Source organism: Pseudophryne corroboree, chromosome 2 (assembly GCF_028390025.1).
Source record: "Pseudophryne corroboree isolate aPseCor3 chromosome 2, aPseCor3.hap2, whole genome shotgun sequence".
Taxonomy (NCBI): Eukaryota; Metazoa; Chordata; class Amphibia; order Anura; family Myobatrachidae; genus Pseudophryne; species Pseudophryne corroboree.
In genome coordinates this window covers 614292083-614304667 of record NC_086445.1, presented here as the reverse complement: position 1 = coordinate 614304667, position 12585 = coordinate 614292083, and the positions used below count along the sequence as shown (strand labels likewise).

The 12585-nt window shown below is 49.8% G+C and overlaps 1 protein-coding gene across 1 annotated transcript in view; it reads left to right on the top strand.

The window, feature by feature from the left end:
• CUEDC1 (CUE domain containing 1) overlaps nt 1-12585 on the top strand; it is a 387720-nt gene that overhangs the window by 259387 nt on the left and 115748 nt on the right. The window lies entirely within an intron of this gene.

The following is a 12585-nucleotide window of genomic DNA, read 5'->3' as shown; positions in this document are numbered from 1 at the left end:
CGTCCTGGACGGCCCGCTATCGCCTGCAATAGCTATGGAGGGGTGCCGGGGGGGGGGGGGGTGTTCACCCCGCCCTGGAGTACACAACTAAAGCCATGCGCCCAGGGAGATGTGAAAGGGGTGACTGAGGGGAAGGGGTGCGCTGCAGGGACTGGGGGGGGGGGGGCGTTGCGCGGATGACTTTAGCCTGTATGAGTTGGGTTTGCTAGTTAGAACGCTAACAGGTCTGGCTGGGACCTGTAGTTCCACGGATCAAAGTAGCGCCGGGGGTAACGCTATTAGCGTAGGCGTGTCTTAGTCTAGACGGCATACTATTGCTGGGGTGACGATGGAGGCGTCCAGGACAGGGCGCCCAGAAATAGTGGGGGGACGGGAGAGGGGTGACTGAGGGGAAGGGGTGCGCTGCAGGGACTGGGGGGAGGTATGTGTGTGGGGGGGGCGAGCATGACTTTAGCCTGTATGAGTTGGGCTTGCTAGTAGGACTGCTAACAGGTATGTCTGGGACCTGTAGTTCCAAGGATGAGAGTATCGCAGGGGGTTGCTGGGGTGACGACGAGCTATGGTGGTAGCTCATGCCAGCGGTAGAGGGCCATACAGGACTGGACACTGGGACCCCTGTCCACCCGCAAAAGCTATTTGGAGCTAAGGGTGCAGGTGTGTATGCGGCGACATGTCTGTGTGTAGGAGGGTAGTGTTGGGGAAATGAAAATCTCAGAAGTCTATGAAATCGATATATGGTCCCCTGTCCTAATAATCTGTCGGTCTTTGCATGTCGGTATTATTTGATTCTGTTATATGTATGTATTGTCGGTCATTTAGCTGTCTATGTATACGCTGTCGGCCTATTACGTGTCGGTCTTATTGGGGTCTGAGTTATGTATTGTCAGTCATTTAGCTCTCTATGTATGTGCTGTCTGCATTTTGGGATTGTCTATTTAATTGATGTCTAGTAAATTACATTTCGGTCTCTTTTACTGTCTATGTATGCGCTGTCGGTCTTTTGCGTGTCGATCTAATGCATGTCTGATGTGTGTTCTGTCGGTCTTTTATGTGTCTGTGTATATGCTGTCGGTCTGTTGTTGTTCAGTATCATTGTTGTCTGATGAATGACGTGTCGATCTGTTTTGTTGTCGATGTATGCGCTGTCGGTTATGGGGTTGTCGATGTGACTGTTGTCTGACCTATGAACTGTCGGTCTTTGTCCTGTCGGGCTGTTGGCCTTGTCGGTGTTTCCATTGTCTATATATTACCTGTGTCTGAGTTTTATCTGTCGGTGTTTAACCACTGTCTGACTGGTGTCTGTCTGTCTTCTGTTGTTGGTCTTTTTGCTGTCTGCATTCTTCAGGTCGGCGTGTCATCCAGAACCCCTGTTAAGTACCCTATGGTATATTATACTGTGAGTCTCGATATTGTAAAATGTAATCATTGCAAATGGGATAATAGTTTAAGGTGCGCAAGTACTTATCTGTCTGTAGTGAACTTCTATTACTTTTTTCTGGAGTTTTGGTGGTTGGTAAATTTCTAGAGCACTTTTAATAATTTAAATGAGTGAACATTGTTTTTACTGAATCTAAAGTTGGTTATATTCTTTACTTAATTCAGTTAGTTGGAACGCTAATGAGAGACCTGTAAAGAATTGCTTTAGACTGGTTTGAAAAAAAGAGCCTCTTGTCGGAGGTCAGGGTTGCCTAGCAACCAGGTTAAGGACACCAATCTCCACAGTCGCAATTTAATAAGTTGACAAGCGGCACGGATAACAGTCTTATAGTCCCTGCAGAGGGATGCCACAATTGTTTATTCTGGTTCTGCACAGAGTTGTGGCTACTCTCCATCAGGGTTGGCTACTAATCCCTGTACTGAATGATAGACCTATTATAAACACACCAGCCCATACACAGGGCATCCTTTGTATAAGCCACTAATAACAAAAAGTCAGACAAAATGTTGTGCTATGTTTCAAATACACACAGATATTGTTTCTTTCTCTGACGTCCTAGTGGATGCTGGGGACTCCGTAAGGACCATGGGGAATAGACGGCTCCGCAGGAGACTGGGCACATCTAAAGAAAGATTTAGGACTATCTGGTGTGCACTGGCTCCTCCCCCTATGACCCTCCTCCAAGCCTCAGTTAGATTTCTGTGCCCGGCTGAGCTGGATGCACACTAGGGGCTCTCCTGAGCTCCTAGAAGAAAGTATAGTTTAGGTTTTTTATTTTCAGTGAGACCTGCTGGCAACAGGCTCACTGCAACGAGGGACTAAGGGGAGAAGAAGCGAACCTGCCTAAGTGGTGGTAGCTTGGGCTTCTTAGGCTACTGGACACCATCAGCTCCAGAGGGATCGAACACAGGACCCGACCTCGTCGTCCATTCCCGGAGCCGCGCCGCCGTCCCCCTTACAGAGCCAGAAACAAGAAGGTGGTCCGGAAAATCGGCGGCTGAAGACTTCTGTCTTCTCCAAGGTAGCGCACAGCACTGCAGCTGTGCGCCATTGCTCCTCATGCACACCACACACTGCGGTCACTGATGGGTGCAGGGCGCTGGGGGGGGGGGGGCGCCCTGAGCAGCAATAATAACACCTTGGCTGGCAAAACTAACACCATATATAGCCCCAGAGGCTATATAGGTGTATATTAACCCCTGCCAGAAACGATAAAATAGCGGGAGAAAGCCCGCCGAAAAAGGGGCAGAGCCAACTCCCTCAGCACACTGGCGCCATTATTCCCTCACAGCTTCGCTGGAAGGAAGCTCCCTGGCTCTCCCCTGCAGTCCTGCACTACAGAAAGGGTAAAAAAGAGAGGGGGGGGGCACAATTTAGGCGCAGTATATATATATTATAGGCAGCTATAGGGGAAAACACTCTGTATAGTGATATCCCTGTGTTATATAGCGCCCTGGTGTGTGCTGGCATACTCTCCCTCTGTCTCCCCAAAGGGCTTTGTGGGGTCCTGTCCTCTGTAAGAGCATTCCCTGTGTGTCTGCTGTGTGTCGGTACTGCTGTGTCGACATGTATGATGAGGATAATGATGTGGAGGCGGAGCAAATGCCTGTGAATGTGATGTCACCCCCTGCGGGGTCGACACCAGTGTGGATGGACTTATGGAAGGAATTACGTGACAGTGTCAGCTCCTTACATTAAAGGTTTGACGACATAGGACAGCCGGCTACTCAGCTTGTGCCTGTCCAAGCGTCTCAAATGTCATCAGGGGCTATAAAACGCCCGCTACCTCAGATGACAGATACAGATGTCGACACGGATACCGACTCCAGTGTCGACGATGATGAGACGAGTGTACCCTCCAATTGATCCACCCGTTATATGATTGAGGCTATGAAAAATGTATTACACATTTCTGATGATACCCCAGGTACCACAAAAAAGGGTATTATGTTTGGTGAGAAAAAACTACCAGTAGTTTTTCCTGCATCTGACGAATTAAATGAGGTGTGTGAGGAAGCGTGGACTTCCCCAGATAAGAAATTGATCATTTCTAAACGGTTAATGGCTGCGTACCCTTTCCCGCCAGAGGATAGGTCACGCTGGGAAACACCCCCTAGGGTAGATAAAGCGCTGACACGCTTATCAAAGAAGGTGGCACTACCGTCTCCGGATACGGCCGCCCTAAAAGAACCTGCTGATAGAAAGCTGGAAAGTACCCTTAAAGCTATATACACACACACTGGCATTATATTGAGACCCGCTATTGCATCAGCTTGGATGTGCAGTGCTGCTGCGGCGTGGTCAGACTCCCTGTCGGAAAACATTGATACCATGGATAGGGACAATATTTTGCTAACGATTGACCATATAAAAGACGCGGTCTTATACATGCGTGATGCACAGAGGGATATTTGCCGGCTGGCATCAAAAATAAGCGCTATGTCCATTGCCGCCAGACGGGGGTTATGGACTTAGGCAATGGTCAGGTGATGCCGACTCCAAGCGGCACATGGAAGTTTTACCCTATAAAGGGGTGGAACTTTTTGGGGAAGGTCTTTCAGACCTCGTTTCCACAGCTACTGCTGGGAAATCGACCTTTTTGCCACAGGCTACCCCACAGCAAAAGAAAGCACCGTATTATCAGGTACAGTCCTTTCGGCCCCAGAAAAATAAGCGGGCTAGAGGCTCATCCTTTCTGCCGAGGGGCAGAGGAAGGGGGAAAAAGCTGCAACACACAGCTAGTTCCCAGGAGCAGAAGTCCTCCCCTGCGTCCGGTAAGTCCACAGCATGACGCTGGGGCTGCTCAGGCGGAATCGGGAACGGTGGGGGCACGTCTCAGGTTTTTCAGCACACAGTGGGCTCTCTCACAAGTGGATCGCTGGGTCCTTCAAGTAGTATCTCAGGGGTACAGGCTGGAATTTGAGACGTCTCCCCCCCCGCCGTTTCCTAAAATCTGCCTTGCCGGGAACTCCCTCTGCCAGGGAGGCAGTGTTGGTGGCTATTCAAAAACTGTATTCACAGAAAGTGATCGTCAAGGTACCCCTCCTTCAGCAAGGAAAGGGTTACTACTCCACAATGTTTGTGGTACCGAAACCGGACGGTTCGGTGAGACCCATCTTAAATTTAAAAGCCTTGAACACTTATATCAAAAGTTTCAAGTTCAAGATGGAATCGCTCAGGGCGGTTATTGCGAGCCTGGAGGAGGGGGATTACATGGTATCCCTGGACTTCAAGGATGCGTACCTGCATGTCCCCATTTACCCTCCGCACCAGGAGTACCTCAGATTTGTGGTACAGGACTGTCACTATCAGTTCCAGACACTGCCGTTTGGGTTATCCACGGCACCGAGGGTCTTTACCAAGGTAATGGCCGAAATGATGATACTCCTTCGCAAGAAGGGAGTTTTAATTATCCCGTACTTGGACGATCTCCTGATAAAGGCGAGGTCCAAAGAACAGTTGATAGTGGGAGTGGCACTTTCTCAGGAAGTGCTACAACAGCACGGCTGGATTCTAAACATTCCAAAGTCACAGCTGGTCCCGATGACACGTCTTCTGTTCCTGGGAATGATTCTGGACACAGACCAGAAAAGAGTGTTTCTTCCACTGGAAAAAGCCGAGGAATTGTCATCTCTGGTCAGAGACATCCTAAAACCAGGAAAAGTGTCGGTACATCAATGCACACGAGTCCTGGGAAAAATGGTAGCTTCGTACGAAGCAATTCCATTCGGAAGGTTCCACGCAAGGACGTTCCAGTGGGACCTGTTGGACAAATGGTCCGGGTCCCATCTCCAGATGCAACAGCGGATAACCCTATCGGCCAGAACCAGGGTGTCGCTGCTGTGGTAGCTGCAGAGGGCTCATCTACTAGAGGGCCGCAGATTCGTAATACAGGACTGGGTCCTGGTGACCACGGATGCCAGCCTTCGGGGCTGGGGGGCAGTCACAAAGGGAAGAAATTTCCAAGGACTGTGGTCAAATCAGGAGATTTCTCTTCACATAAATATCCTGGAACTGAGGGCCATTTACAATGCCCTAAGCCAGGCAAGACCCCTGCTTCAAAACCAGCCGGTACTGATCCAGTCAGACAACATCACGGCGGTCGCCCATGTAAACAGACAGGGCGGCACGAGAAGCAGGATGGCGATGGCAGAAGCCACAAGGATTCTCAGATGGGCAGAGAATCATGTGTTAGCACTGACGGCAGTGTTCATTCAGGGAGTGGACAACTGGGAAGCAGACTTCCTCAGCAGGCACGACCTCCACTCGGGAGAATGGGGACTTCATCCAGAAGTCTTCCAAATGCTGGTCAACCGGTGGGAAAAACCACAGGTAGACATGATGGCGTCCCGCCTCAACAAGAAGTTGAAAAGATATTGCGCCCGGTCAAGAGACCCTCAGGCGATAGCGGTGGACGCTCTAGTGACACCATGGGTGTACCAGTCGGTTTATGTGTTTCCTCCTCTACCTCTCATACCCAAGGTACTGAGAATAATAAGAAGGCGAGGAGTGAAAACCATACTCGTGGCTCCGGATTGGCCAAGAAGGGCTTGGTACCCGGAACTTCAAGAGATGCTTACAGAGGACCCTTGGCCTCTGCCGCTCAGACAAGACCTGCTGCAGCAGGGACCCTGTCTGTTCCAAGACTTACCGCGGCTGCGTTTGACGGCATGGCGGTTGAACACCGGATCCTGAAGGAAAAGGGTATTCCGGAGGAAGTCATCCCTACCCTGATCAAAGCCAGGAAGGATGTCACCGCAAGACATTATCACCGCATTTGGCGAAAATATGTTGCTTGGTGTGAGGCCATGAAGGCCCCGACGGAGGAGTTTCAACTGGGTCGATTCCTGCACTTCCTGCAAGCAGGGGTGTCGTTGGGCCTCAAATTGGGGTCCATAAAGCTCCAGATTTCGGCTCTGTCGATTTTCTTCCAAAAAGAACTGGCTTCACTGCCCGAAGTTCAGACTTTTGTCAAAGGAGTACTGCGTATTCAGCCTCCTTTTGTGCCCCCAGTGGCACCTTGGGATCTCAATGTGGTTTTGGCATTCCTGAAATCACATTGGTTCGAACCACTTAAGACTGTGGATTTAAAATATCTCACGTGGAAAGTGGTCATGCTGTTGGCCTTGGCGTCGGCCAGGCGGGTTTCAGAATTGGCGGCTTTGTCTTGTAAAAGCCCTTATCTGATTTTCCATATGGATAGGGCAGAATTGAGGACTCGTCCTCCGTTTCTCCCAAAGGTGGTCTCAGCTTTTCACTTGAACCAACCTATTGTGGTGCCTGCGGCTACTAGGGACTTGGAGGATTCCAAGTTGCTGGACGTAGTCAGGGCCCTAATAATTTATATTTCCAGGACGGCTGGAGTCAGAAAGACTGACTCGCTGTTTATGCTGTATGCACCCACCAAGCTGGGTGCTCCTGCTTCTAAGCAGTCTATTGCGCGCTGGATTTGTAGCACTATTCAGCTGGCGCATTCTGCGGTAGGCTTACCGCAGCCTAAATCTGTAAAAGCCCATTCCACGCGGAAGGTGGGCTCATCTTGGGCGGCTGCCCGAGGGGTCTTAGCTTTACAACTTTGCCGAGCAGCTACTTGGTCGGGGGCAAACACGTTTGCGAAATTCTACAAATTTGATACCCTGGCTGAGGAGGACCTGGATTTCTCTCATTCGGTGCTGCAGAGTCATCCGCACTCTCCCGCCCGTTTGGGAGCTTTGGTATAATCCCCATGGTCCTTACGGAGTCCCCAGCATCCACTAGGACGTCAGAGAAAATAAGAATTTACTCACCGGTAATTCTATTTCTTGTAGTCCGTAGTGGATGCTGGGCGCCCATCCCAAGTGCGGATTGTCTGCAATACCTGTACATAGTTATTGTTACAAAAATCGGGTTTTGTTGTGAGCCATCTCTTCAGAGGCTCCATTTGTTATCATACTGTTAACCGGGGTTCCTATCACGTGTTATATGGTGTGATTGGTGTGGCTGGTATGAGTCTTACCCGGGATTCAAAAATCCTTCCTTATTGTGTCAGCTCTTCCGGGCACAGTTCCTAACTGAGGCTTGGAGGAGGGTCATAGGGGGAGGAGCCAGTGCACACCAGATAGTCCTAAATCTTTCTTTAGATGTGCCCAGTCTCCTGCGGAGCCGTCTATTCCCCATGGTCCTTACGGAGTCCCCAGCATCCACTACGGACTACGAGAAATAGAATTACCGGTGAGTAAATTCTTATTTTTTTAAAGGATGAGAATAACAATTTCTTCTTTGAGTCCATGGTCTCCACAGTGTTAACCTTGGGTATGGTGCACAATATTTAACCCTGTTGTTCATCATATATTGTACTGAGCTAAGTGGCTCTTGCCAATTCCTAACAAGTTTAAGCTCTGTGCTATAAAGCGGTTGTGATTGACAGAACCCTGTGGCTGAGCTTCTTACTAAACTGTCCTCAATAACCTGTCCAGTTGCTGAAACTGGACAATGTTGTGTAAGACCCAAAGGAAGATGTCGTAGATAATTATGTCATAATGTGGATATGGCTGCGTGAAGAGAATCCAAACGAGTGGACATATTCTGCATGAACTGTACAATCTGTGCTTGCATGGCCTCCTGTTTATTTAGACGAGTCATAATATCCACAGAGGCATCGCCCCCGGTAGCCTGCTCACTTGCCGGATCCATTGGGTCAGTGCTTACTGTCACGCTCGGCGTAAGTTGGGGTTCCGACAAGCGAGTATTGGCTGAAGGGACAGCTACCTGTGAGGAGAGTAAACGAGGTGGCTGAATGTAATTCCTCCTCATGGGGTGGAGGCCAAACTAATTGTTAACATTGGCCGGAGGGCGTAAAGGAAAAGGAGGACTCCGTAGAAAGGTAACTGTAGTTTTAATGATTTACAGGCTGTACATGAATATTAAAGAAATTGACGAAACTGGAAGAATTAGAGTCTATGGTTAAATGACTTGAATAGTGAAGCTGAAGAACTCCGGTAAAGAAGAACTGAAGACTGTGGTTAAAAGACTGGGATGAAGAATTTGGACTTTGAGGAAATGAAGACTTGTGATTTGTGATTGAAAGACGAGGCTGAAGAACTTGGACTTAGAGGAAATGAAGACGTCTGCGAGAACTGCCGTTAGCACCTTGAGCTCCTCTACGACCTGGGACCCCGTGAGCGCTTCCACGAGTGGCAACGGACTTAGACAGCAGGATTGCAGCAGCGTTTAGGTAACCGATAGATGAGAGCAACCAGGACCAGGGAACCAGAAGTAACCTGGGAGCACAGAGCTGGAGAACCTTTCACAAGGAGGCAACTTGAAGCACTGACACTCTCCCTCTGAGCCAGCCCTTTTTGTAAGGGGTGAACACGCAGGATTGGCTGGACACAGAATAGGAACTTAATTGGTAATGCTCTGGTCTCCAACATGGCTGCCCCCAGCACAAGAGACATACTCAGCTGTTAGCACACAGCTTTAGCCAGCTTCTGACTCTGACTCACTATGCTGTGTCACACTAGAGGACCTTACCGCAGCGCCCGGCTCTCCAGACTCCCGGCCCTCGGCAGCCACACATCCGTCCAGGAGGACCCGCCGCCAGCAGCTCCCTGCCGCTGCAGCCGCGCCAACCAGCGGGACGGCAAGCCCTGGGAGCACCCGTCGGAGGTAAGGCTCCGGAACCTGTTACAGAGCACCTTAAGTTCAAAAACAAATAACTTCCTAAGGTACATATGAGATACAGGGTTAGATATGCAAGTGCATTGTTCACTTTGGGATCTCTTTAAAAAATAGAATAACCCACTTACACTTGGTCCTCTCTTCTGGGAAATTCAGCATTACTTCATAATTTTTACAAAATCATACTGTTAGCAAGCTTTTTGTTGACGAAAATGTGGGTAATTTAACTTGTATGCAAATAGAATGCTTGGATGTAGGCATCTCTCCAGCTACTGGATGCAGTATAACAAAAACATTACAAACAAGAAATGGGCCACATGAGATAGAAAGTTCTATTATCATCTTACTGTCATAACTTAAGGGCCCTACAGACTGGGCGACCCGCCGCCGAACTGCCCGACTGCCGATACGGCAGATGGGCGACCCGGCTGCGGGAGGGAGGTGACGGGGGGAGTGAAGTTTCTTCACTCCCCCCGGCGCCATAGCAATGCATGCTAATATGGACAATCTCGTCCATATTGGCATGCATGCATAAGCGATGGGGCACCAATCGTTCATCGTTGGTGCCTACACACTGCACGATATGATCGAGTTCTCGTTCATTAATGAAAGAGAACGTTCATATCGTGCAGTATTATCTGCCAGTGTGTAGGGCCCTTTACATATATTTACAGTATTTCTCTTACGTCCTTGAGGATGCTGGGGTCCACATTAGTACCATGGGGTATAGACGGGTCCACCAGGAGCCATTGGCACTTTAAGAGTTTGAGAGTGTGGGCTGGCTCCTCCCTCTATGCCCCTCCTACCAGACTCCATTTAGAAAATGTGCCCGCAGGAGCCGGTAACAGCTAGGGGAGCTCCATAGGAGTTTCTCTGGTTTTATTATTTTATTAGAGTATAGGCACAGGGAGGCTGCTGGGAAAAGCCTCCCTGCTTCGTGGGACTAAGGGGGGGGGGGAAGTAGTGTCCGCCCTGAGGTGTCTGAGCCACTATCTCCGCTGACAGGACACTGAGCTCCTGAGGGGAATGATCGTTCGCCGTCACAGGTGATCGCTTACCCCCGCAGCATGCCGCCACCCCCTTACAGAGCCAGAAGATTCAAGTGGCGAGTGAGTCACCGGCCTCCCTGGCAAGCGGAGAGCCAGTGTGAAGATGGTGGCAACAGGGTGGCAGCGCAGTGGTACTTAGTGCGGCGCTGTGAGGGGTGCCCTGAGCCAGCGCCGTACCCTACACTGGTATTGAAGTCTGTCAGGGGCCCCGGTTCCTATGCCAGCAAAATCCTCAGGCCAGTATAAACTAACAGTGGAGCGGGAAGCAGCGCCATGAAAGGGGGCGGAGCTTCTCAGAGCGGACCCAGCAGCGTTCAGCGCCATTTTTCCTGCCTGCAGATCCATGTGGAGATGCTGACAGGGAGAGCTGTCCCTCCAAATCAACTCCAGCTATCCTGTACGGTACCAGGGGGTTGTAGAGGGGGCTGGGGAGGCTGTGTAGCCTATTACGGTGCACAGTAAGCGCTGGGTAGTGGCGTCCCTCCATCTAAAAAGCGCTGTGTATGGGTTGGCTCCAATCTCTGTGGCTCTCTTGGCATTCTTAGGGGGAAACTGTATCTGTCCTTTCCTGTGTGTGTGGAGTGTTTGCTGTCTCCAAAAGCCATGTCTAGGGACTCTGTGTCATATGCTGCAGAAAATAATTCCTCTCAGGATGATTCCATTCCATGTGATCAGGACTGTACTGTTTTATCACAGATCCCTGCAAGGGAGCCTGAGTGGTTAGCCTCTCTTAAGGTTATGATTTCTCAGATTTCTACTAGGGTAGCACAGACTGAAACTACAACTCAGGTTTTACAGAATTCTATGGCGGTTTGGTCCGGTTCTGTTCCTTCTGGGGTCCCTAGCATACACCCTCAAAAAGGTGCTTTTGCCCAGATTATACAAGATGACACGGATACCGATTCTGACATTGCAGACGGTGATGGGGATGTGCCGCGGGGGGCGACATCTTTTGCAAAAGTGTGTTGAATATTGCTGACACAACACCTGAGCAGGTTGAGGAGGCTTACTTCACGGATAATAAGAAAGCCTCGCTAACCTTCCCAGTGTCTAAAGATTTAAACGCTATATTTGAAAAATCCTGGGAAAACCCGGAGAAAAAATCCAGATCCCAAGGAAGGTTCTGATTGCTTTTCCCTTCCCTGAGGAGGATAGAAAGAAATGGGAAAACCCACCCATAGTTGATGCGTCTGTTTCCAGACTGTCAAAGAAGGTGGTTTTACCTGTCCCGGGATCTACCGCGTTAAAAGAACCGACAGATCGCAAAATTGACACTATGCTCAAATCCATATACACGGCTTCAGGGGCGATACTGCGACCTAATATTGCCTGTGCATGGATTTCTAAAGCTATTGTAAAGTAGTCAGGCGCATTGCTTGAGGACTTGGATACAGTGGATAAAAGTGACGTTGAATTGTTTTTACGTAACATACAGGATTTTGCAGGATTTATGGTGGAATCCATGAAAGACCTGAGTTCGATGGCTGCAGGGATATCTTCCATGTCTGTCTCGGCTCGCAGGGCACTCTGGCTACGCCAATGGTCTGGCGACGCGGAATCCAGGAGAGGTGTGGACAACCTACCTTACACAGGCCAGGCTCTCTTTGGGGAGGCGTTGGATGTGTGGATTTCCATGGCAACCGCGGGTAAGTCACCTTTTCTTCCCTCAGCCTCGCCAGCTACGAAGAAACCTTTTTCTTCATCTATATCGCAGTCCTTTCGGACGGCTAAAACAAAGAGGACCAAGCCTTCTAACACCTTCTTTAGAGGAGGTCGGGCAAAATCCCCCCCAAAAAACCTGCTACTTCATGTTCCCAAGAACAGAAGCCTGCTTCTGGTACATCAAAATCCTCAGTATGACCGTGGACCACACAGCCTGGAGGAGGGGCCGGTGGGGGCGAGGCTCAGACGTTTCAGTCACGTCTGGGTGTTGTCCGGTCTGGATCCCTGGGTACAGGATATTGTGTCCCAGGGGTACAGACTGGAGTTTCAAGAACTCCAGCCTCACTGTTTCTTCAAATCAGGCTTGCCAGCTTTATTGGCAGACAGAGCTGTCCTACAGGAAGTCACAGGTCATTGTCCTAGTTCCACCTCATATGCAAAACAAAGGTTATTATTCGATCCTTTTCGTGGTACCGAAGCCAGATGGTTCGGTCAGGCCAATTTTGAACTTGAAATCACTAAACTCCTTTCTGAGGGAGTTCAAATTCAAAATGGAGTCTCTGAGAGCGGTGATCTCAGGTCTGGAGGAGGGAGAGTTTCTGGTATCCCTGGATATCAAGGATGCGTACCTCCACATTCCGATTTGGCCGCCGCACCACGCTTATCTCAGATTTGCACTGTTAGACAGTCACTATCAGTTTCAGGCACTGCCGTTCGGCCTGTCCACAGCACCGAGGGTGTTCCCCAAGGTGATGGCAGAGATGATTGTTCTCCTCC